At 42.4% G+C, this 24,218-nt stretch overlaps 1 long non-coding RNA gene across 1 annotated transcript; it reads right to left on the bottom strand.

The window, feature by feature from the left end:
* Positions 1–352: 352 nt before the first annotated feature.
* LOC112448755 (uncharacterized) lies at positions 353–7,559 on the bottom strand. The gene is made up of 3 exons (XR_003037114.2): positions 7,460–7,559; positions 1,406–1,543; positions 353–560 (listed from the first exon to the last, which is right to left on the bottom strand). It is a non-coding gene; the product is annotated as an uncharacterized lncRNA (long non-coding RNA).
* Between the last annotated feature and the right edge of the window lie 16,659 nt (positions 7,560–24,218).

The raw sequence follows: 24,218 nt of genomic DNA, 5'->3' as shown, positions 1-24,218 counted from the left end.
GACATCATAAAAATTTGCAGCTCTAGACTGAATGACCTCAGAGGGCAAGTGGGTATTTGCCCAGTGGCCTTGGGGGTGGGAAGTACAGTTTTCACTTTTATAGCTTTTGAACCAGGCACAGCTCGGTCTTTGAACTTACAGTGCTCACTGCCAATAACACCCATTTTTACACTTGTTCCTGCCCTGACTCTGGTGAGACCTGGCAGACTGGACCTCAGTCAGCTACATTATTTATATAAACAGAGAGTTGATGTATTGGTCTTTTTTCTGAGTCCAAAGTCAGGACACATGATCTGACCAAGACCTTTTTCTGATTTATAAATATATATGAAGAAAAGAAATAACAAGTAAACCCACTTATTTGCACATTTAATCAATGGTTTTGATGGAAAGGTTCACAATTATGAGATCCTGGTTGAATCTACAGTGATAGCATCATGCTGAGAATGAGGGAGCAGCCAAGATATCTGTGTTGAGTAGAACTGATTTGAATTGAACTGCACAACTGCCTGGCACTGGGAATGCCCTTGCCGGCTCTTCCAATCGACTTCCTGCTCCTGCTGCAGGTGAAAGATGGAGGAAGGAAAATGATTTCTATGAAGAACAGTAAGTGAATGACACGTTGGAATTTTTTAAACAGAAACGTTGCCCTTTCTTTCATAAAGTGAACTTCTTGGAAGCTACTAAACCTCTTTCTCCAAACCCCAGGGTTGGTGCTAGTCCCGTGGGTGCCTGGTCTCCAGCTCTCTCTCTTTGGGCACTAATCCGTCTATAACCCTGAGCAAAGAATTCATGCCGCTGACCAGGCCCACAACCTGTGTGCCTCTTTGGGCCGCTGCTACTCGGGCCCCTCACAGCTGGGATGCTCCTGCACCAGCCTTCTCCCTGCCATGGTCTGTTCAGTTCCCTCTGCCAATGAAACCTTTCACATCTGCCCCACCCACACCATGCTGTGATTTCTTCTCTGATTCTTTCCTCCACCAATGCTGCCCTTCCCAACCTTTTCCAATAATGGGATGGGAATTATCCCTTGGAATATTGATCCATTATAAACTAGTGTCCCCATCCCCATGTCTTCAGGCTCTTCACATCTTCACATGACCTTCTTTCCATGTCCTGACTCAAAAAACTTGCTCACTCTTTCTCTTTCTGGGAAAGCTGGGGTCTAGCACCACCAGGGGTAGCCGGGGAAGTTAGAAAATCTACCTCCAAAGTGGCACCTGGGATGTGCTGTATCCATGGCCGAGTGAGGCATCTTGGTGGGTGGACCTAAGGAAGCTTCCCAGAGGACTGTGTCCCCCATGTGGTGGAGCAGGACGGGCAAGAGGGTCAGCCAACCCAAAGAGGCCCTAACCTTGGGACAGGAGGAGAAAGGTAGTGTGAACCTGACAACTGGCAGCCTCACCTCAGTAGCAGGTACTGCTGGGGAGCAGGAGGTTGTCAAGACTTCATGGCTAAACTGGTCCTCAACAGAAGCTAATGAGGCTAGAAGATGGCCAGGAACCATTCCAGCACCTGTCTTTCAAGGTCACGATCATGTCACCTGCAATAGAGATAGTTTTAGTTCCTCCTTGCCAATCTGAATGTCTTTTATTTTTTTCCTCATCTAATGGCCCTTCCTAGAGTTTCTAGGACAATGTTGAATAGAAATGGAGAGAGCTGACATCCTTGTCTTATTCCTAATTTTGCAGGAGAACTTTCAGTCTTTCCCCATTTAAGTATGTTGCAAGCTGTGGAATTTTCACAGGTGCCCTTTATCAGTCTGAGGAAGTTTCTTTCTCTTCCTAGTGTACTGAACATTTTCATAAAGGGTATTCTGTTCAGTTCAGTCACTTAGTCACGTCCAACTCTTTTCGACCCCGTGAATTGCAGCACGCCAGGCCTCCCTGTCCATCACCAACTCCCAGAGTTCACTCAGACTCACGTCCATCAAGTCAGTGTTGCCATCCAGCCATCTCATCCTCTGTCATCCCCTTCTCCTCCTGCCCCCAATCCCTCCCAGCATCAGAGTCTTTTCCAATGAGTCAACTCTTTGCATGAGGTGGCCAAAGTACTGGTATTTCAGCTTTAGCATCATTCCTTCCAAAGAACACCCAGGGCTGATCTCCTTTAGAATGGACTGGTTGGATCTCATTGCAGTCCAAGGGACTCTCAAGAGTCTTCTCCAACACCACAGTTCAAAAGCATCAATTCTTCGATGTTCAGCTTTCTTCACAGTCCAACTCTCACATCCATACATGACCACTGGAAAAACCATAGCCTTGACTAGATGGACCTTTGTTGGCTAAGTAATGTCTCTGCTTTTGAATATGCTATCTAGGTTGGTCATAACTTTCCTTCCAAGGAGTAAGTGTCTTTTAATTTCATGGCTGCAGTCACCATCTGCAGTGATTTGGAGCCCCCCAAAAATAAAGTCTGACACTGTTTCCACTGTTTCCCCATCTATTTCCCATGAAGTGATGGGACCGGATGCCATGATCTTAGTTTTCTGAATGTTGAGCTTTAAGCCAACTTTTTCACTCTCCTCTTTCACTTTCATCAAGAGGCTTTTAAGTTCCTCTTCACTTTCTGCCATAAGGGTGGTGTCATCTGCATATCTGAGGTTATTGATATAAAGGGTATTAGATTTTGTCAAATGCTTTGTCTGCATCTATTGAGATGATCATATGGATTTTTCCTGCTTTAGTCTGTTAACCTGGTGTATTACATTGACTCATTTCCCTATATTGAATGAAATATCATTCCTGGAATAAATCCTTTTTATATGCTGCTGGATTTGGTTTGTTAGTATCTGGTTGAAGATATTTGCTTCTATATTCATAAGAGATATTGGTCTCTAGTTTTCTTTCCTTAGGATATCTTTGTCTGGTTTTGGTATCAAGGTAATACTGACCTCATAGAATGAGTTAGGAAGTATTCTCTCCTCTTTTACTTTTTGGGAAGAGATTGTGATAAATTGGTGTTAATTCATCTTTGAAAATCTGGTAGAACTCACTGGTGAAGCCATCTGGTCCTGGGATTTCCTTTGCAGGAATGTTTTGATTGCTGATTCAATCTTTTTCTTGTTAGAGGTCTATGCGGATTTTCTATTTATTGTTGAGTAATTTTTGGTAGTTTGTATCTTTGTAGGAATTTATCCAGTTCACCTAGGCTTTCTACTTCATTGGCATACAATTGTTTATAATAGTCTCCTATAATTATTTTTGTTCCTACAAGGTGAGTAATAATATCCCCTCTTTCTTTCCTGATTTTAGCAATTTGAATCATCTCTCTTTTAACTTGGTTAGTCTAGCTAAAGGTCTGTCGATTTTGTTGATCTTTTCAAAGAATCAACTTTTGATTTCATTTATTTTCTGTATTGTTTTTCAATTCTCTACTTTGTTTATTTCTGTCCTGATTTTTATCTCCTTCCCTTTGCTTACTCTGGGTTCGGTTTGGTCTTTTTTCTGATATCTTAAGGTACAATATTAGGATTTGTATTTGAGATCCTTCTTTTGTAGTGCAGGCATTTTCAGCTATAAGTAGCTTTCCAAGCACAGCTTAGCTTTCACAACATCCCATAATGTATATTGTATTTAATGTATATTGTATTTTCATTTTCATTCATTTCAAGGTGTTTTCTAATTTCTCTTATGATTTTTTCTTTGACCCACTGAGTTATTACTTAATTTCCACACAGTGTGAATGTCCCAAATTTCCTTCTGCTAGTAATTTCCAATTTAGTTCCACTCTGGACAGAGGACATACCTTGTTTGATTCCAATCCTTTTATGTTATTGGGCTTTGTTTTATGGCCTGACATATGGTCCACCCTAGAGAGCGTTCCATGTGCTCTGAGAAGAATGTGAGTTCTGCTGTTGTTGAGCGGTGTGTTCTACAGATGTCTGTTAGGCCTAGTTGGTTAGTAGCATTATTCAAGCCTTCTGTTTTCTTGATGATCTCCTGCCTAGTTGTTCTATCCATTTGTGGAGTGTTTTACAATACCACAAAGCAATTCTCCAGTTCTCAGTGGATGCTGACTGGGTGTCCCGCAAATTTAACTCAGTTCTGACACTATCAACCTGGAGATAGTGTCAGATTCCACAAGTTAAGGGCTCAGTCTTCACAAGACTGCTTCCACCGATCACAAGTCCAGGTTGTTACTTCTGCCTTTGATTGACCAGTTATAAGTCAGAGGTTCCCACAAACCTCTCCTTGAGTTTGTTTAATTTGCTAGACTGGCTCACAGAATTTAGAGACACATTTACTTACACTGACCAGTTTATTATAAAGGATGTAGAGGAACCGCCAGATGAAGAAGTACCTAGGGCAGAGTTTGGAAGTACTCCACGTACATTAGCTTCATTCTCATGGAACTGAGGTTGCCACTCTCCCACCTTGTGGATTTACTCACCAATCCAGAAGCTCATCAAATCTTGTTGACCCAGAGTTTTTATAGAACTTTAATCTCTAGCACCAGCCCCTTCCCTGGGATCAATGAGTCGGGCTGAAAGTCCCAACCCTAATCACTTAGTCTTCCTGGCAACCAACTCCATCCTGAGGCTGCAGGATGTAGGAACTGCACCTAAGTTACCTTAATTAGCATAAACTTGGGTGTTCTCAAATGAGGCTCCTTGTAAATAACAAAAGACACTCCTATCAGGAAATTCCAAAGGTTTTACCGGCTTTGTACCAAGAACTGAGGAAAAGGAGCAAATCTATTTCTTACTGTACCACACCATTATTGAAAATGGGGTACTGAAGTCTCCAAGTACTTCACAATTGTCTACTTCTCCCTTCAAATCTGTCAATTTTTACTTCATGTGTTTTGGGGCTCTGCTGTTAGGATCACATATAAATGTTTTATGGATTGTCCCTTTTATTACTATAAAATGTTCTTCTTTGTCTTCAACAACAATTTTTGTCTTAAAGTCTATTTTTTCTGATATAGCCACTTGGGCTCTCTTTTGGTTGCTATTTGAATGATATACCTTTTTCCACCTTTGTATTTTCAACCTATTTGTCTCTTTGAATCTAGGCAGCATATAGTTGCATTCCCATCTTTTAGCTGAAGAATTTAATCCATTAGCATTTAATGTAACTACTGATAAGGTACAATTTATGGTTCTCATTTTATTATTTCTTTTCTACATATGTCATTTTTGTCCTTCTATTCCTCTATTACTGCCTTCTTTTGTGTTAAACAATTAACATCTTAATTTATAACAGTCTACTGCAGATGGTGATTGCAGCCATGAAATTAAAAGACACTTACTCCTTGGAAGGAAAGTTATGACCGACCTAGATAGCACATTAAAAAGCAGAGATATTACTTTGCCAACAAGGGTCCATCTAGTCAAGGCTATGGTTTTTCCAGTGGTCATGTATGGATATAAGAGTTGGACTGTGAAAGATAGCTAAGCGCCAAAGAATTGATGCTTTTGAACTGTGGTGTTGGAGAAGACTCTTGAGAGTCCCTTGGACTGCAAGGAGATCCAACCAGTCCATCCTAAAGGAGACCAGTCCTGGGTGTTCATTGGAAGGACTGATGCTGTGGTTGAAACTCCAATATTTGGCCACCTCATGCGAAGAGTTGACTCATTGGAAAAGACCCTGATGCTGGGAGGGATTGGGGGCAGGAGAAGAAGGGGACAACAGGGGATGAGATGGCTGGATGGCATCACCGACTCAATGCACATGAGTCTGGGTGAACTCCAGGAGTTGGTGATGGACAGGGAGGCCTGGCGTGCTGCCATTCATGGGGTTGCAAAGAGTTGGACACGACTGAGCGACTGAACCGTACTGAACTGAGTTCAGATTAATACCAATTTAATTTCAATAGTATCTAAAATCTTTACTCTTATATAGATCCAATCCCACATCTCTTTTGTATTGTTATTGTTGCAAATTATATCTTTATACATATTGTGTCTATCAATATAGATTTATAAGTATTGTTTTATGCAGATGTCTTTTAAATAAGGGAAAAAAGAGTTACAAAGGAAAAAATACATTTACTGTCTTTTATATTTACTTATGTAGTTACTTTTACTAATGATCTTTATTTCTTCTTGTTGATTTAAGTTACTACCTAGAGTCCTTTAGTGCCTGAAGAACTTCCTTTTGTATTTCCTTTAGGGCAAGAATGTTAGTGACAAATTCATCATTCTTGTTTATCTTGAAATGTCTTAATTTCTCCTTCTTTGTTTTTAAAAATTCTAAATTAAAAGTTAAATATTAGAAACATTAAATTTTTAAAATATTAAAAATTTAAATATAAAAAATTTTATTGTAGTAAGGACACTACATGAATTCTAATCTCAACAATTTTCTTTTTGTCTTTGGCTTTGACAGTTCAATTTTATGCCTACATATAGATCTCTACGAATTTCCTATACTTGTATTCACTGAGCTTCTCAAATGTGTAGATCAATGTTTTTCATTAAATTTAGGAAGTTTTCACCCATTATCTCTTCAAATACTCTGCCATAGTCAGTCATCAGCCCGTCTGTCTACTTGCATAAGAACAGTATTGACAGGGAACCCACTAATATGTTCATTGCAATTATCTTTAGCCTGAAGAGACATGATCAGTTTTTCTTTATTCTTTTTTTTTGAAACTGTGTCTGAATATTTATTTCATTCTTTTCAGATATTATATCAGGCTCAGACAATACATTAATACAATCACTGTTTCATCGTAAATGCTTACAGAAAGCTTTTGACATCGTTTCATAATTGGGGTTGAGCATCTTTTCATATATTTGAGAGCACTTTGTGTTTCCTTTACTGTGAAATGTCTGGACAAATATATTTTAAAAATAAACAAAATCTGAGTGTCATTACTGAAAGTGGAGTAAGGACCTTGGGAAATTCACTCCTTCACAAAGGAACAATCAAAAGTGCAAAAAGTATTAGAATAAATACTTTTGAAACTCTGGAAATTAACTAAGGGCTTTTGGGAACTCTGGGTAAATTTATGCAAGAAAAACTGACTGAATCTCAGTAAGAAGAGTAAGTTTTGTAGTATCTAAACTTACCCTGATTGTCTGTCTTTTTGTGATGTTAGCAGTCATTTATAATTAACACCCAGACCCATTTATTCAATGGGGACTATGAAATGGTGATATTCTAATTCCTTCATGCCTCTTAGCTTATTATCTGGACTATTAAGAATACTATAAAGAGAAACTTCTTTTTATCAACTATTGATTACCTTGTAAAGGAAAATCAAAGAAGAATGCTTGATTTTTCCCCTTTCATTTACTGGATTTTATAGTGATAAGTTAATTTTCTAGTATCTTCCAAAAAGGAACAATGAAGTTTAGCTTTGTTTGGGTTAAGTATCATCAAATGAACTCATGATTTACAGCTTGACTCAGCTTTTCTCCTTGTCTTCAATGGGAGGTTTGGTCTGAATTACACAAATTTGCTCTTTCTCAAATTGGAAGTCCTGTTTGCTTTTTTAACTGAAAACATACCTGGGTTTAATAACTCTTGTTTTCCAGAAGCTCTCACCCTTTGACAATAAAGTGGGCTTAGAGATGATGTGGAATTGGAAGAAAGACCTAGAGTGATGAAACAATGGAGAGTTCTTAGGTCTTCCCTGGTGGCTTAGACAGTAAAGAATCTGCCTGCCATGCAGGAAACCTGGATTTAATCCATAGGTCAGGAAGATCCCCTGGAGAAGGGAATGGCTACCCACTCCAGTATTCTTGCCTGGAGAATCACATGGACAGAGGAGCCTGGTGGGCTTCAGTCCATGGGGTCACAAAAAGTCAGACACAACTAAGAGATGAACTTTTGAGTTCCAGCCCTGACAATTTTACTCCCCCCACTTAATCCCACCTGAGAATCAGCATAGCTACAGGCATGGCTGCAGACATGAACACCACACTGTGTTCCCAGCAGTGTCTTGACACACCACACACCAGTGGACAGAGAGGTGGGGAGCATCTGACCCTGCAGGTGGGAAGACAGGCCCAGATTAGAGAACCTGAGTGAGGCTCCTAACCTCACCAGTCCTTGGTGACGCCTGGTACCTGCCTAGTGGTAAGGAGATTATAATTCCAGTGCCTGACACATCGTAACTTTTCCATTATTTTTTCAATTATTATTAATACTTGTAATGATTCACATTTTTATAACTCTCAGTGGTTCTTTAGGCTTTACCTCAAGGCAGTCTGCTTGATCCCATGTTATTTTATCCACTTTTGCCGTGTTTACATATGCCTAACCTTTTCCAGCTTGGTGAGAGAAAGGGCATGGGCTTTGAAACCCAAATCATTGTTCCTAATTATACAAGTGACCTAGAAGATTATTTTATACTTCCATAAAAATCAAACACCTTGTACATTTGTTTTCCAGGTTAAATTAAATGAGATGAGTTGATCAAAGGTTTTATAATCTGTGTGTGAGATATATTCAGTTCAGTTCAGTCACTCAGTCATGTCCAACTCTTTGCGACCCCATGGACTGCAGCACACCAGGCTTACCTGTCCATCACAAACTCCCAGAGCCTACTCAAACTCATGTCCATTGAGTCAGTGATGCCATCCAACCATCTCATCTTCTGTTGTCTCCTTCTCTTCCCGCCTTCAATCATTCCCAGCATCAGGGTCTTTTCAAATGAGTCAGTTCTTTGCATCAGGTGGCCAAAGTATTGGAGTTTCAGCTTTAGCGTCAGTCCTTCCAATGAATATTCAGGACTGATTTCCTTTAGGATGGACTGGTTGGATCTCTTTGCAGTCCAAGGGACTCTCAAGAGTCTTCTCCAACACCACAATTCAAAAGCATCAATTCTTTGGCACTCAGCTTTCTTTATGGTCCAACTCTCACATCCATACATGACTACTGGAAAAACCAAAGTTTTGACTAGACGGACTTTTGTAGGCAAAGTAATGTCTCTGCTTTTTAATATGCTGTCTAGGTTGGTCATAACTTTTCTTCCAAGGAGCAAACGTCTTTTAAGTTCATGGCTGCAGTCACCATCTGCAGTGATTTTGGAGCCCAAGAAAATAAAGTCTGTCACTGTTTCCATTGCTTCCCCATCTATTTGCCATGAAATGATGTGACCAGATGCCATGATCTTAATTTTCTTAATGTTGAGTTTTAAGCCAACTTTTTCACTCTGCTGCTTCACTTTCATCAAGAGGGTCTTTAGTTCTTCTTCACTTTCTGCTGTAAGTGTGGTATCATCTGCATATCTGAGATATATTAGGTAGTCTCTAAATGCTAGTTTATTTTCTTGAACCAGATTCTTTGTTTTCAACTCCAAAATCATAAATTCTTTTCAAACAAGCAAGACTTATTGCAATGATGAATTCCATTGCCAAGTGTAACTAGAACTGTGCACACAGAAAGGGAAGAGAGTCTACTGATCAGCGCAAGGGTAGAGTAGCATGAGGGCTAGCAGATGGACTGACAGCTTAACTTTCAGGCAAGATGGACAGGAACCTCCTGATCAAAGCCTTGAAAGGACTGAGATTCCTGGAATCCTAGCAAACCTTAGACAATAGCACACAGAGGAAACAGATCCGAGTTACACCAGGTTGAACTTTGGAAGTCACACTAAGCCTCAAAACATAATATGTTGTACATAGAACTGTTGAACACAGTTAAAAAGAAGACCAAGAGAAGACAACAAAACTTACCCTAAAGAAATAAAACAGAATGGTGGATTATTAGGGCTCCATGGTAAGTGCCCACTTATTTTAATGCTACTCTGTAATATCTAATCCTGGTTCAAAGTCTCCAGCATTCCCAGGGGTTTCTATTGGGCAATCATAGAAGAAGGGAAGGTCCTCTTGGCAGTGGGCACTGTGTGGTGCTTAGGAATGAAAGACAGGAAAAGAGTGGAGGGTGTAGTCGTCATCATTTTCAAGGCTGCAGCACACGATGATGGCACACAACCACACGCTGGGGAAAGAGGATATAATCTATCATAGAGAACAAAGGAATTTCAAAGTATTTTCTAATTAGGAAACATTAGAAGAAAAAAGGGAGATTGAAAAATATTGAAAAGTTCTTTCTTCTAGACCTTCTAGGCAATTTTGGTTTGTTTTTATTGCTATGAGCAGTTAAAATGGATCTGTGAACTCTATGTCGTAATCTGCTGAAAGGAACAACTGCCATTAATTTTAATTTCCCTTCATGGTGAATTTCAATTAGTTACTTGTCTGAGTGATAATCTACTATCTAGACAGCTTCCAGATATGAACAGCATTATCTTTCATGTTCCTTAGGTAACAGAAATTAGTAAATTTAAAACGTGCCTTTGTAAAATCAAGGCTAATTAAGATCTAAATCTAAACGCCCCACCACCACCGCCACCAAATTTTTGCTTTCTCTATTAGGATTTCCTGTCTCTGACAAACATACCAAAAACATCAGAAATAGAACCATTTTCTCTTGGATCCTGTCATTTACATAGCAAGCAAGTAGTGTGTGAATTGCAAAATGCCTACTCTTCTCCCAAGAGACTCATTTGCAAAGCTCTGAGAGTAGGAGGGAAAAACCAGTAATGTTATGCTAGAGTAATTTCCTTTAATAGATTTGGAGAAATAAAACTTTAACTATAAATACTGTTAAAAATCAAAATACAGATTAAAATGCTTTAAAATGTAGATACAGAAGAACACTTACTTAACATGGTAAAAATAATAGAAATGTAAAACCAACAGCTACCATATCAACAGGAAAACTTACGAGACACCTCTGTTAAAATCAGGACAAAACAAGGTGTTTTTCTGTTAAAGTCTTTTAGAGGCTTTAGCTACTTTCCAGAGCAGATCAAACTTACCCCAAATTAATTTGCATTGTGATCGAATACCGAATTTTGGAAGTTTTACTTGCCTTGGCTTCTTCCAAGCTGCTTGCTGTTGGATGGCCATGGTACTGCCCCTTCCTGCAGGTATCAGAGCCATTACGATTCCCCAACACCTTTTTTCTATGAAAGACAAGCTTATAATGATTCATGCTGCATGAAACTGTCCAAATAGCTTGTGAGGATTTCGCCGTAAGTTTTAGTTTTTCCTCTAGCTTTGCATCCCCGTCTCCCGGTCTCCTTTGAGGTCTGGTGGGGTGAAGGAGACACTCAGGATGGACATCCATAACCACCTCTAAAGGCTGGAAGATGCTCCCAGATCACTGCCCAGAGCCCTCTATGGCCACGCCCCTAAGGGACAGCCCCGGAAGTCCAACAAGAACTCGGCTCCGGCTCCTCTCCCCAGCGTGTGCGCAGAAGGCAGCTACCATCCTCATCGACTGCAAACCATGGAACAGATAGAGGGATCGGTTTATTGATTCTTCGTCACTTAATCTGGAGCTGCCTCCTTCTCCCTCATGAAACTGAGGGAGGGAAAGTCGGCCCATTCCTGCCAGAACAGGAAAAAAACAGAGGAGGGGTGGGGGTGAGGTGGGAGGCGCCGAGATCTGGCTTGCCCCTAGTGCCTGGCGCCACCGAAGCTATGAAGCCCACGCCTTGGCGACAGCTCAGGACTGACAGTGAGAGAAGCCGGGAGAGGATGTGGGCTGGGGGGTGAGGGGGCTGGCGCTCCAGAAGTTCCAGCCCCTTGCCACGCGTGCCCGCCAAAGAAGAGAGAATGAGGAGGGACCACAGCGTCCAGAAGCGGGTGCTCACTCTGCTCTGATCCCGCCGCATGGGAGGAAAGTGAAATCCTGCGGGCCCGAACCAAAATGAGAAGAATTAAGTGTGTGGTTCTGATGAAAATTGATAGAATTGGCCAGAAGATCCAGAGGAAGCCTGGATTTTTTATTAAAAAAAAAAAAAAGCAAACCCAACAAAATGCTAATTTTTTTAGCTAATTTAGTAAAAATTTTAAAACAGTAACCATGAAAGGGGCAGCCACAGGTATCATGAGCCCAAGCCCTCTGGAAAGCCTTGCGCCCACACCTTGAGTCAGCAACTTTGTTTCTGTAATAAACCCACTCCAACTCTGAAAGGTACTTTAAGAAAACAACTGAAATATGGACATAGCTTTTTAGCCCATTCTCTTGTATATATTAGCCACAGATAGGAATAATAATTTTCTCTTCTCCATTCAAATATCCATGCTCCATGTCTGGTTCATGTTTATGGCATTGTTTTAGAGCATCTAGCTCCAGGTTAACTGATTATAATTGTTATCTGTAACCCCACCCACTTCTGTGCTCGGCTGTCTACCTACTCCCTTCAAATTCCTTCAGAAAGGAGAAGGTGCTAATTTGGCCAGATTCCAGGAAACTGAGAGTGCACCCGTCTCTGCCTTTTAAAGATACAGGCAGCCATGCTCTGTCTCTCACTTAATGCACTAGAATCAGGCTGCACTCTGCCCTGCCCCGCATTGAGGACTGGCCTGAGCAAGCTGTTCATGACTTCCTATGCCGCGGAACTCACCAGAAGGGGACAAGACCTCAAGACTGAGCCTCAGGCTGAGGGAGCATCTAAACTGCCTGCTCCAACTGGGCTGTGGTTAGAAAGGTCTGCACAGGAGGGCTTCAGACTCTGGTCCAGCTATCAAATGACACGAGTGTCCTTTTGCTCTTCTCGGCGTTTGGATGCACTCTCAGGAGGCTCACAGCGGGAGAAGGGATTGGTGAGATGGGATTCAGGCTTTCTTTGGATCTTCTGGCCAAATATTAATACCATCAATTTCCACCAGAGCTGCACACTTACTCTTCTCATTTTGGTTCAGCAGCCAGAATTTTGTTCTCTGTGAGTCTCTGTTTCATTCATTTGTGCCATATTTTAGATCCCACATATAAGTCGTATTGTGTGGTACTTGTCTTTCTCTTTCTGACTTACTTTGCTCAGTACAGTAACCTCCAGCTCCATCCATGTTGCTGCAAACGACATTATTTCATTCTTTTGGTTTTTTAATAGCTGAGTGATTTGTACTGTGCATTGTGTTGTGCAGGAGGTTCGACTGTACATCAGTACACACTGTCCATACAGCTGGTGGACCCTGGGGATGCCTCTAGGTCTGTCCTTATCTCTGCAGCCTTATGCCTGCATGAGGCTGGCAACCTAGGGTCTCCACTTTCTGCTTTAACCAGATTCTAGGAGTCTCCTCTTTATCTTCCCTCCCTCCTCCTTTTGGCTCAACACACATTATCAGAATGAATAGGACACATTCCAATCCTCTGTGTAACACTCATACAACTCTTTACTCCAGAAGTAATTATAAGGGCCAATTAAATGGCACAGTGTCACCAAAATGTGCTCCTAATTTGTGCAGAAGGAAGCTGTCTGGCCATTAAGCTGGAGTTGCATGATCTTCACAAGTGAGTCCCCTCAGTCATTTCAGTCAGCTTCAGTCCTGTCCATGGAGACACGCACAGTGTGGGCCAACCACCTCACAACTCTGGCAAGATTTGGGCATCCAGATGTTGCAGAGCCGCTGAGAATCTTTAAGCTACCTCCATATTCTGCTGGTGATTCAGGAAACCTATAGGACCTATTGCCAAAGGCTCTGGAAACCCTTAACATATTTGCAGATCAGCTGCTTCAGCTAAAGGCTCTAATTCTGTATTAACCGAAGCCTCGTGACTCAGCTTGTGATGGGTTCATTAATATGGGGTTCTGCTCTGCCTCAGGAGAGTAAGGAAGGCAATGAAACAGGTGAAAGGAAGCTAACAGCTACAGGTGACATCTCTTATCCCAGTTTGGCAGCCCTTGCTGAGTATCCCGGAGAAGGCAATGGCACCCTACTCCAGTACTCTGGCCTGGAAAATCCCATGGACCGAAGAGCCTGATGGGCTGCAGTCCATGGGCTCGCCAAGAGTCGGACACGACTGAGCGACTTCACTTTGACTTTTCACTTTCATGCATTGGAGAAGGAAATGGCAACCCACTCCAGTGTTCTTGCCTGGAGAATCCCAGGGACGGGGGAGCCTGGTGGGCTGTCATCTATGGGGTCGCACAGAGTCGGACACAACTGAAGCGACTTACCGACAGCAGCAGCAGCTGAGTATCCAGTGGGGGTCAGTATTCCCCGGAGAGTCCCACTTAGTTCATTAATTAAAGTTGGAGGGATCCTCACGGAGTTCTTTCTTGGGGGAGGAGCCAGGTGTGAGCTGTACCTGGCTTGCTACATCCTGAGTTCAAGCTACTCATCTGGAGTATGCGTGCATGCTAAGCCGCTTCAGTCATGTCCAACTCTGTGGGACTCTATGGACTGTAGCCCATCAGGCTCCTCTGTCCATGGGATTCTCCAGGCAAGAATACTGGAGTGGGTTGCCATGCCCTCCTCCAGGGAATCTTCCCAAGCCAGGGATCGAAACTGTGTCTCTTACGTCTCCCGCTTTGGCAGGTGCTTTACCACTAGCGCTGCCTGGGAAGCCCCGCTCATCTGGTATGAAACCCCTTTGAGAATATTCTAGTAATTCAGCGGAATGGACTCATTAACCTTGCGCTCGGCAGCCAGGTCCATCTGGCCAGGTCAGCCTGACGTCACACCTGGAAGCAGACAGTAAAGCCCAGGGAGTTTTGCAGGTGCTCCAGGTTTGCAATTACAGTATGTGTCTCAGGGTAGACAGACCTCAAGTGCTGAACCCGATACTCTGCAGGGCTCTCTCCCAACAGCCAGACTGGCCTCTGGGCCTGGGAGATGGTTCACCTCCTTGTCTGTGAAACTGGCCCAGTGTGCATGTAAGCCATGGCCCCCAGGCCGGGCAGAACTTAAATAGTTTGTCTTGGGCACAGGGTCCTGGAATGTCTGGCGGCGAGGGGCGGGGTGGGGTGGGATAAGGTTGAGGGGGTGCTCCTTGCTAAGGCCACCTTGTGCTATTCCGTTTTTGAAAATAGAAGACTAAGGAAAGGAGCCCTTTACTCCTTACAGAGAGTGAGTATTTCCCATGCTTGAGCCTACCAAGTTCCATGGGCCAGAACCTGGGTCCGCCCATGATGGAAACACAAAGCCTCCCTCTTCGGAGAGGACATTAAATGATGATGGGGATTATACTTACAGCATCATAGGTACTCTAAATGATCAGGCTAAGTCTGTGCATCAATGAACATCTTGAAGATCACATTTTCTCAAACAAGTATTAGGATACAGGGAGCTGACAGTTTAAAAGGTATCAATGGGACAAGCAGGCACAAGACACAGAACCATCCTGGTACGTTTTGATATTGTAGCTGCTGGTGAAGGAAGAGGGATCCACATCTGCTGAAAGGTCATGACTTGCTGGAGAGGTCTGGGGAAATGGATACGGAGTCTTGGAAGTGTTTGCAGAATTCTAAATCCAGTCCCAGCTTGATGCTAACCGTCAATAAGTCATAGAGTGGCTTAGGGCATCTATTTTCCACATCTTGGAGAAGGGCTTAATGATACCTCCTACTTGGGTGTGCACTGAAGTATTTAATTAATGTTTGCAAATCACCTTGAGATGCAGTTGTAGGGCCCACAGCCAAAAACAAAGCCAGCTTGTTTATTTTGGCAGTAAAAAAGTTAAGCACTCTTTACTAATTAACACCCTATTAGTATAACAGTGAAGTCCAGGAAGAGTTACTCAAGATCATGTTTATTTTTATCTCTCTGCTTAGGTTGGTTTCCAAGCTAAGGAAATCTGAACTTACCTGATGATGTGAAGCAATGATTTACTGAAACTTCCCCTTCAAGCCAAACTCAACCAACAAAGAAATATGCGAAGATGTGTGCATGCCAGGAAATGCCAGTTAAACAGGTGCCTGTTGGGGAAATATTATAACCAGAAACCCCAGGCAAATGTTTCCTGCACTGAAACTCACCTGGACTCCAGAACACACTTCCTGTGAAGAGTGTGGGCACAATGAGAGTGCCCTCTGCTGGCAGTAAGGAGTATTTTCCATGATTTGTCTGCCAACATGAAGGTGTGCTATGTACGTTGCTTTAGTCATGTCCGACTCTTTGCGACCCTATGGACTGTAGTCTGCCAGGCTCCTCTGTCCACGGGATTCTCTAGGCCAACATGTAAGAGCCTACAGAAATAGAATTTGAGAGAATTAGTAAAATTTAAAGGAAGCTTGGGCTTCCCAGGTGTCACTAGTGATAAAGAACCCTCCTGCCAATGCAGGAGACGCAAGAGATGTGGGTTTCATCCCTGGGTCAGGAAGATCCCCTGGAGAAGGAAACCCACTCCAGTATTCTTGCCTGAGAAATCCCATGGACAGAGGAGCCTGGCGGGCTATAGTCCATGGGGTTGCAAAGTAGTTGGCAACGACTGAAGTGACTTAGCATGCACGCAAAGGAAGCTTATTAGCCCCACTTCCATTTTTATAAATCACAATAAAGTCCAGCATAACCATTATAAGAAAGGAAAATTACTACACAAATACAGGCCTCTGTTATATAGCATACCTGGAAAAGTTTAGAAGGAAGCAGAGGCTGCTATTTGAGGCAGAGAGGGTAAGTTGATGATAAAGGAGTCGGGGTGGGGGAAATACTGGAGTGATTCCCTTGAGTAGATGAGAGAGGGTGGGATCTGATGGATAATTAGGGGCATGGGTCTCTGCTGGGGTCATGAATTTTCACACTATTTTCACACTAAAGGAGGGAGGGCAGACTGCAAACAGGTAGGTGAGTAAGTATTACAGTGGAAGTTGGTGGGAGGGGTCTTTTGATTTTATCACTGAAATGGGAAGCAAATTCGTCAATGGAGAGTGAGTTTGTTGGAGGAGAGGGGGAAACGTTTGAAGCAGTCATCCAGGAAAGTGAGAGAATGATTCCGGCCTGCTCAGCAGTGGTGAAGAGGGTGCTGCCAGGAGTTTAAGGGGCACTCAGTAGAGAGGCCACTTCCACTTATGGTGCAGAAAATTACAAATGTCACCTACCCTAATCTGCTGCACGATCACAATTTTTTTTAAACCATCAGAAATCTGAGGTCACAAGGAAGCAAACCACAGGGACTGCAAGGGGGATAAAAGGCCTTTTGAGGAGAGATGGCTCTCACTCTCGGTGTTACCTGAGGGTAGGCCACGGGAGGAGGTGGCCAGCAGGTACCAGTGGGGAAGAAGAAGTGAGCTTAAGTTTTAACTAGCGGCTGAGCGTGGGTGACAATGTCTGTTCAAAACAGCTGGGTGCTGCAGACGTAGGGAGAGTTTGCTGTCACTCACGAACTTTCCCCATAGGCCTCCAGTGGGTGCTCCTGAGAGAGATGGAAGACAGGCAGGAGACGGCACAGAGCGCCTCTGCGTGCTGCAGGCACACGGAGCACCACCAATGGCTGTATGGGGACAGGTCCCCACACTGCTCTTCTGAACAAGAGGATAAGAGTCAGCGAATAGTGCAGAAGAAATATTTAGATAGAGAAGAAGAGAGGTAAAGCATTGCATAGAGAAATGAAATACATCAAACCATAGATCCAAAACACCCAGAGAACCAAGAAGGATAAATACCAAACAAAACCAGTGTCACCTAGACACCTCTTAATTTAATTGACTATGAGGTGGAAACCAGTGTTACAGAGAGAAGCTTAAAGGCAATCTGTGGAGCTGGGGTTGGGTGAAGGGGAGGCCCAGAGGGAGAAGAAAGGCACATAATATTCAAAGAACAAAGAGAAAATTATAATAGGCTCTCATCAGGAACTATACAAGCAGAAAACAATGGAGCAGCATCTTTAAAATACTGAAAGAGCCATTGATCCAGAATTCTACACCTCGTGAAAATGTCCTTCAAAGGTGAAGGCAAATAAACACTTTCCCAGAAAGATAACAGCTGAGAGAAGTCAGTGACAACAGACCTGCAGAAATGTTAAAGGAAATTCTTCAGGCAGAAAGAAGAGGGTACCAAACAATATCAGATCCACACAAAGAAATAAAGAGCTCCAGAGATGCTCCATAGGAGGCTAAGTTAACACTTCTTAATTGCTCTAAAAATAACTCCCTAAAGCAAGGGTCAGCCAACATTTTGTTACATACAGAGCTGGATAGTGAAGGGTTTAGTGTCACAGGCCATGTGGTCTCTGTTGCAATTACTCAACTCTACAGCTGTGGCGTGAAAGTAGCTGTAAACAATGGGCGTGGCTGTATTCCAATAAAACTTTATTTACAGAAACATGTGACTGATCTGACAGTCATAGTTTGTTACCCTCTGGTCTAAAGCAAATATAAAAAAAAATGTGGGGTTTACAAACTATGTAAGAGTAAAATATGAGACAAAAATAGTACAAGGAATCAGAGGAAGAAATTGGCAGTATACTGTTGTAAGGTCTTACACCATTCAGAAGGGACTGACTATAATTAAAGACATACATTGTAAACTCTAGGGCAACCATTAAACATTTTTAAAGGGAACGTAACCGATGAACCAATAGTGGAGATAAAATTAAGTCATTAAAAATAATCCCGAAGCAGACAGAAAAAGATTGAAACAAGAACAAAGAACAGATGGAACAAGAAAGCAACTGACAAGATGGTAGAGGGAAATGCAGCCATACTAATAACTAGATTAGATGTAAATAGTCTTAGACGTCAGATTTCATATTAAGAAAAAAAGACAACCATATACTGTCAACAAGAAACCCCTTTTTAATGTAAACATGTAGATGGGATAAAAGAAAAAGGATGGACTTCTCTGGTGGTCCAGTGTTTAAGAATCTGCTTTGCAAAGCCAGGGACACCAACTGGTTCGATCCCTGGTCTGGGAGAATTCCATATTCCGTGGAGCAACTAAGCCCATGCACCACGACTACTGAGCCAGCACTCGAGCTCAGGAACTGCAGCTACTGAAGCCCACACACCTAGAACCCACGCTCCACAACAAAAGCCACCCCAGTGAGAAGCCCACACACCACGATGAAGAGTAGCCCCGCTTGCTGCAACAGAGACAGCCCACGTGCAGCGATGAAGGCTCATCACAGCCAGAGACAAAAACAATAAAGTCTTTTTTAAAAAAGAAAAAGGGTGAAAAAATACATTAGTACTATGCAAATACTAATCAAAGGAAGCTGAGGTGACAGTATTAAAATAAAAGACTTCAGAACAAAGGTTATTAGTAAGGATAAGAGAGACACTGCAGAATGATAAAGGGTCGATTCACCACGAAGACATATCATCCTCAATACGTATGCACCTAATGACAGAATTTCAAAGGAAATGATACGAAAACTCCTAGAACTGGAAGGAGAGATGAACAAACGCAGGGTTACAGGCGGATACCGCAACACTCTGCTCTCAGAAATCAACAGGAAAAGGAAGCAAAAAATCATGACCAGTCTAAAAACCTGACCAACACAACCAGCTTGGCCCACTCGTCCCTGCTAGGACACTGCACTCACAACAGCACAGTGCACACTTCTGTTTTGAATCACAGGGATCATTTGTCAGGATACATCATACGCATCATATTCTGGGCTACAAACCCAACAAAGATAAAAGAATACAACTTGTAAAGAGCAACCAGTCAACATGGTTCTATGTTCATAATCAGCCTAGGTCATTTATGTGGGTTTAGGTAAAGTAATCAGAGAATTGGATTTAACTATGTTTGGGATTTTTCCAAGAATCAGATCAGATCAGATCAGATCAGTCGCTCAGTCGTGTCCGACTTTGCGACCCCATGAATCGCAGCACGCCAGGCCTCCCTGTCCATCACCAACTCCCGGAGTTCACTCAGACTCACGTCCATCGAGTCGGTGATGCCATCCAGCCACCTCATCCTCTGTCGTCCCCTTCTCCTCTTGCCCCCAATCCGTGGAAATTGTTTCAAGACCCCCGGTGAATGCCTGAAACCATGGGTAGTACTGAATCCTATATATTACTAAGTTTTCTCTCATATATGTAAATACCCATGATAGTTTAACTTATAAGGCATAGCAAGAGATTAACAACAATAATAATATAACAGTTATAATAGTATACTGTAATAAAAGTTACGTGAGTGTGGTCTCTCTCTGAAAATATCTCATTGTACCGCACTCACCCTTCTCGTGATGATATGAGGTGATAACATGCCTGTGGGACGAGATGAAGTGAGGGGAATGATGTAGGCACTGTGACAGGGTGTTAGGCAGCAAATGAGCTGATGTGATGTATTAGAGGGAGGATCAACTGCTTCAGGTGAGCTGGATCACCGAGATATGAGGATGAGGAGTGGACAGTGTCGATGGCTGGGGATAGTGGGTGGGGCAGAGAGGTACAGGGCAAGAGTCCATCATGCTCCTCAGAACTGCAAATGATTTAAAACATGAATTATTTATTCTGGGGCTTTCTACTTGACATCTTTAGACTGCAACTGACTGTAATAACCAAAATCATGGAAAGTGAAACTGCAGATAAAGGGGATGTGTGTGAAGAGACAGATGGTGAGGGAGTTTTAAGAAAGGGATTACAGCATTGGATCATGGTGTTGATATCAGGTAAGACACAAGAACACAGGGAGTAGTGAAAACGTAACAGGATCAATGGACTGGAAGATCTGGTGAGCATCATTGGAATTTGAGTGTTGCAAGAAGTCAACTGGATATTTAGATGGTGGTCAAAGAGCGGCTGTTGAAACTGACATTGTGGGTAATGACGAGGTCGGGCGAGTAACTGAGGCACACTGGAGGACATGCTCCCTGAGATATTGAAAATGCCATCTGTGTGGCTATTAAAACATTAGGAAAGGAGTAGTGCTATAGAGAGTTATGGTGAGCCAGGAGCTAAAACCTTCAAGGGATAAAGGGAAATGATAGCAGGTATGACTGCCACAAGGGGCTTCAGTTCAGTTCAGTCGCTCAGTGGTGTCCGACTCTTTGCGACCCCATGAACCAAAGCACACCAGGCCTCCCTGTCCATCATCAACCCCCGGAGCAGTGGGTGATATAATCTAATGACATGTTATTAAGGCTAGGGAAGGTCAGTCTAGTAGCAGAAATGAGGAGCAAGGAGACCACCTGCTGCCCTGCCAGACTCACTGGTGAGGAGGTGAGAGAAAACTGCCTTCCCTGAGAAAGGGGCAGAGAAGGCAGAGTCCTTAGGAGAGCATGAACATTCATAAAGTGAATTAGGAGGCATTCGAATTCTTTCCTTACTGCAGACCCGGGGAGATTTTAAAGTTCAAATTAGCAGTCTGAACATGCAATTTGTTTCTTTTCTACCTGAAACCCCAGTGAAATGATGGTGAAGGAGTAAACTCATACATTAATAATAGAAGAAAATAGAAAAGGGATCGTTGACAGGTGCAAGATTTCACAAATTTATTGTAGATAAAAAGAGGCAGACCATCAGACACTTGCTGAATAAACAGGTGAAGCAAATATCCCAGAATATGTGGGAGGAAACAACAGCAAAGGACAAAGCCAATAGCCCCAAGAAACCCCGGAGGGTTAGGAACAGGCCACAGTTGGCGTGACGGAGGGCAGGGGTGAGAAGGAAAGCCTCAAAATGAAGAGGTTAATTCAAAGCGGGCCCCTCTCACTTCCCTTTTCAGCTTGACTGCTAAGAGAGAGATTGTAGGAAGCCCAGCATTTTACTTCAGGCACCAAACTATAGGCTCTTCTGTAAAGATATTGGACTTACTTCCTGGAGCCAAACCAGCTAGTCCCAGCACCAGCTAGTTCAGTGCCCCACCTATCATCTGGGGGGCCCAGCTTGGGTCTGACCATCTACATGCTAATCTGAAAGAGCGGCATGCCTGCAGCTGAGCCTGGTCAACACTGCGGAGCTGCCAGCCAGCCTACCCATTCCTGGGAGAGACCTAGGGAGAAAAACAGCTGCACGCCTACATCAGCAAGGAGAGCCATGGCAGCTCTGGAGAAAAATCAACATCGTTCCCCATTATTAAACAGGAATTGACGATAATCAGATAGAAGACAAACACCTGAGCATTCAATGATAAAGATATACAAACAGAACAAATCACTCCAAAAGCAACAGGAAATTCAGTGAAGAGGAGAAAACCAAAAAACAAAGAACCCTCTAATTAATATCCCCAGAGATTGTGACGTGTCGTATGGCTATGGATAAAAACAAGAGCAGGATGCTATTAAAAAAGGACAATCAGAAAATTAATTAGAAAAAAATTAATAGAATAATTGGAAGATAAAGTCAAAGGAATTTCCCAGAACATGAGGCTGGCAACCTGAGAAAAAAAATAATTTAAAGTATCCATCTTTTTAGGTCAATTAAATTTAAAGGTCAATTACCTAACTGATACAAGTTACAGAGAAAAAAAAAACAAAAAACAAAAAACAGAGACAGTGGATCAAACAAATAATATAAAAAAACTTGTTCAGGGCTCCAAAGAAACATAGTTTTCAGATTTTAAAAGTTCACATAGTATTGACAGCCACACATCTTTAACACATTTCCAAATACTGGGGAATAAAGGTATATCTTAAAGCAGAGAGAGGGAAAGAGGAAGAGAAGCGGGTGGGGAGGTGGAGGGAGAAAACGCACAAGATGGAGACAAAGAGATGTTCTTTAAAAATCAAAAGTCGGATTGACATCAGACTTCTTATCAACACCTGGATTCTAGAGGATGGTGGATCTAATTCCTTCAAAGTTCCAAGGGAACTTACAATTCTAGATTATTTGAGGTAGAATTCTATATACTGCTGAAATATCCATCAGGCCGACGTATGTTGTGGCAGCATATGAAGTGTGGCTGTAAACCCTGTAGATCTCTGATTATGGGGAGCACAGTTGATGTGGGCCCCACTTTTGTGTCTCAAATCCATGGACATACTTGTCAGCCAATGAGTGAATGTAACAGAGATGCTGAGGCCGTTTCCGGGAGACAGGAGGCTCCTCAATGTCTCTGCCAAATCTTTCCTCTGACTAGACGGCAGTCTAGGACACTTCTGCCCTACCTCCCCTCCCTCTCTCCATCACTAGGGTCCAGCCTGCATTGTGGTCTCAGAACTCACCCAAATGCTTCTCTAATTTCCTCATGCAAGCACATTTATTCCCATCTTGGACTCTACTTCTCAGTGGACCCAGAAAGTTTGGACCCCAAAGGAGTATACACCTCCTATGTACACTTCTTGAGGAAAAGACAGCAACAACATGGGTAAAAAGGAAGAGAAAAAATTAGGATGAGCAGGACATTGGACATAACTGGCAGACCTAACCACAGCTAGGTCAATATGAAATTGTGCAACAGGCCTGAGAAAACAATTAGAGGGGAAGCCTGGTTTGAAGATGGTTGTCCAAAGTCACCTTCCCCACCCCACCCCCGCCCCCGACTCCCTGGAATGTATCCACAAATAATAAGGAAAATGAGAAGTAAAAATGCAAATGACATTTTAAGAGAAACTTAGAGGCAGCTAAAGCACCAGTCCATACACAGGGAAAAGGACAGTTATAAACAGTTTTTTGGGTGGAGGAGGGAGTATACAGAGAAATGATGCTTCAGGAAGAAGGTGCCATGGCCACAACTCTCAGCAAAAGCAGCAATATCACCCTTCTTAAAAATGGGAGGCACCATTGACAGGCAAAACCCAAGTCTATTTTTTCTAAACATGTTTAAGGAGTACTCTAGCTGTCAAGAGTAATTTCCTTGAATCTAGTTTTATTCCAAAATGTGAAGAAGATGGAATGAGAAATCACATTGGTAAACCACAATTACAGAAAGTGGTCTACCTCTTTGGCAATGAGGGGGAAAAAAGAGGCTTTACATTAAAACAAACAAAAAATATCGCACAGTCACCCTTCTTTATTAACTGGGAAGAAATAAAAGCTAAACAAGTATACATACACAGATTCCAGTTATTGTGGGACATGACCCTGGCCCCACTAACGCATGATGTCATTCAGTAGCTTATCCAGGAAAAACTTACCTCCTCCAATGATGAGTAATTTAAAATTAAGCAGCATAGACTCTTTACAAAAATGCTAGAAGAAAAGAAGAAGGAAATAGGAAAAGCCAATGACAGATGAAGAGTCTAAAAATGACATCACAGAACAGATGAAAATTTTGATATAAACATTTCACCAATGAATTTCAAACAAATGCAATGAGGCAATAATCTCCAGACAGTGAGAGAACAAAAATGAGATGCAAGAGAGTGGGGAAAGACGATGAAACAATAAAAGGAGATGAGAAGTGAACTGACAGAACTCAAGAAAGAAGGGAAAGAAACCGATGAAACCACTATTGAAATGAAAGAAATAAGGAAACAAATAAGAGAGACATGAAAGATGAAAATGAGAAAATCAAGTAACATTAAATAAGATATTAAAAAGTTAAAAAGAGGAGAAATTAGAGAAGAAATTGGAGATACGAGATGCAGATAAACGAGATCCAACATGCATGTAATTGGCATCCTTGAAGAAGA

Source organism: Bos taurus, chromosome 11 (genome assembly GCF_002263795.3).
Source record: "Bos taurus isolate L1 Dominette 01449 registration number 42190680 breed Hereford chromosome 11, ARS-UCD2.0, whole genome shotgun sequence".
Classification (NCBI taxonomy): domain Eukaryota; kingdom Metazoa; phylum Chordata; class Mammalia; order Artiodactyla; family Bovidae; genus Bos; species Bos taurus.
The sequence above is the reverse complement of the archived record's forward strand: the minus strand, read 5'-3'. Positions and strand labels throughout refer to the sequence as shown.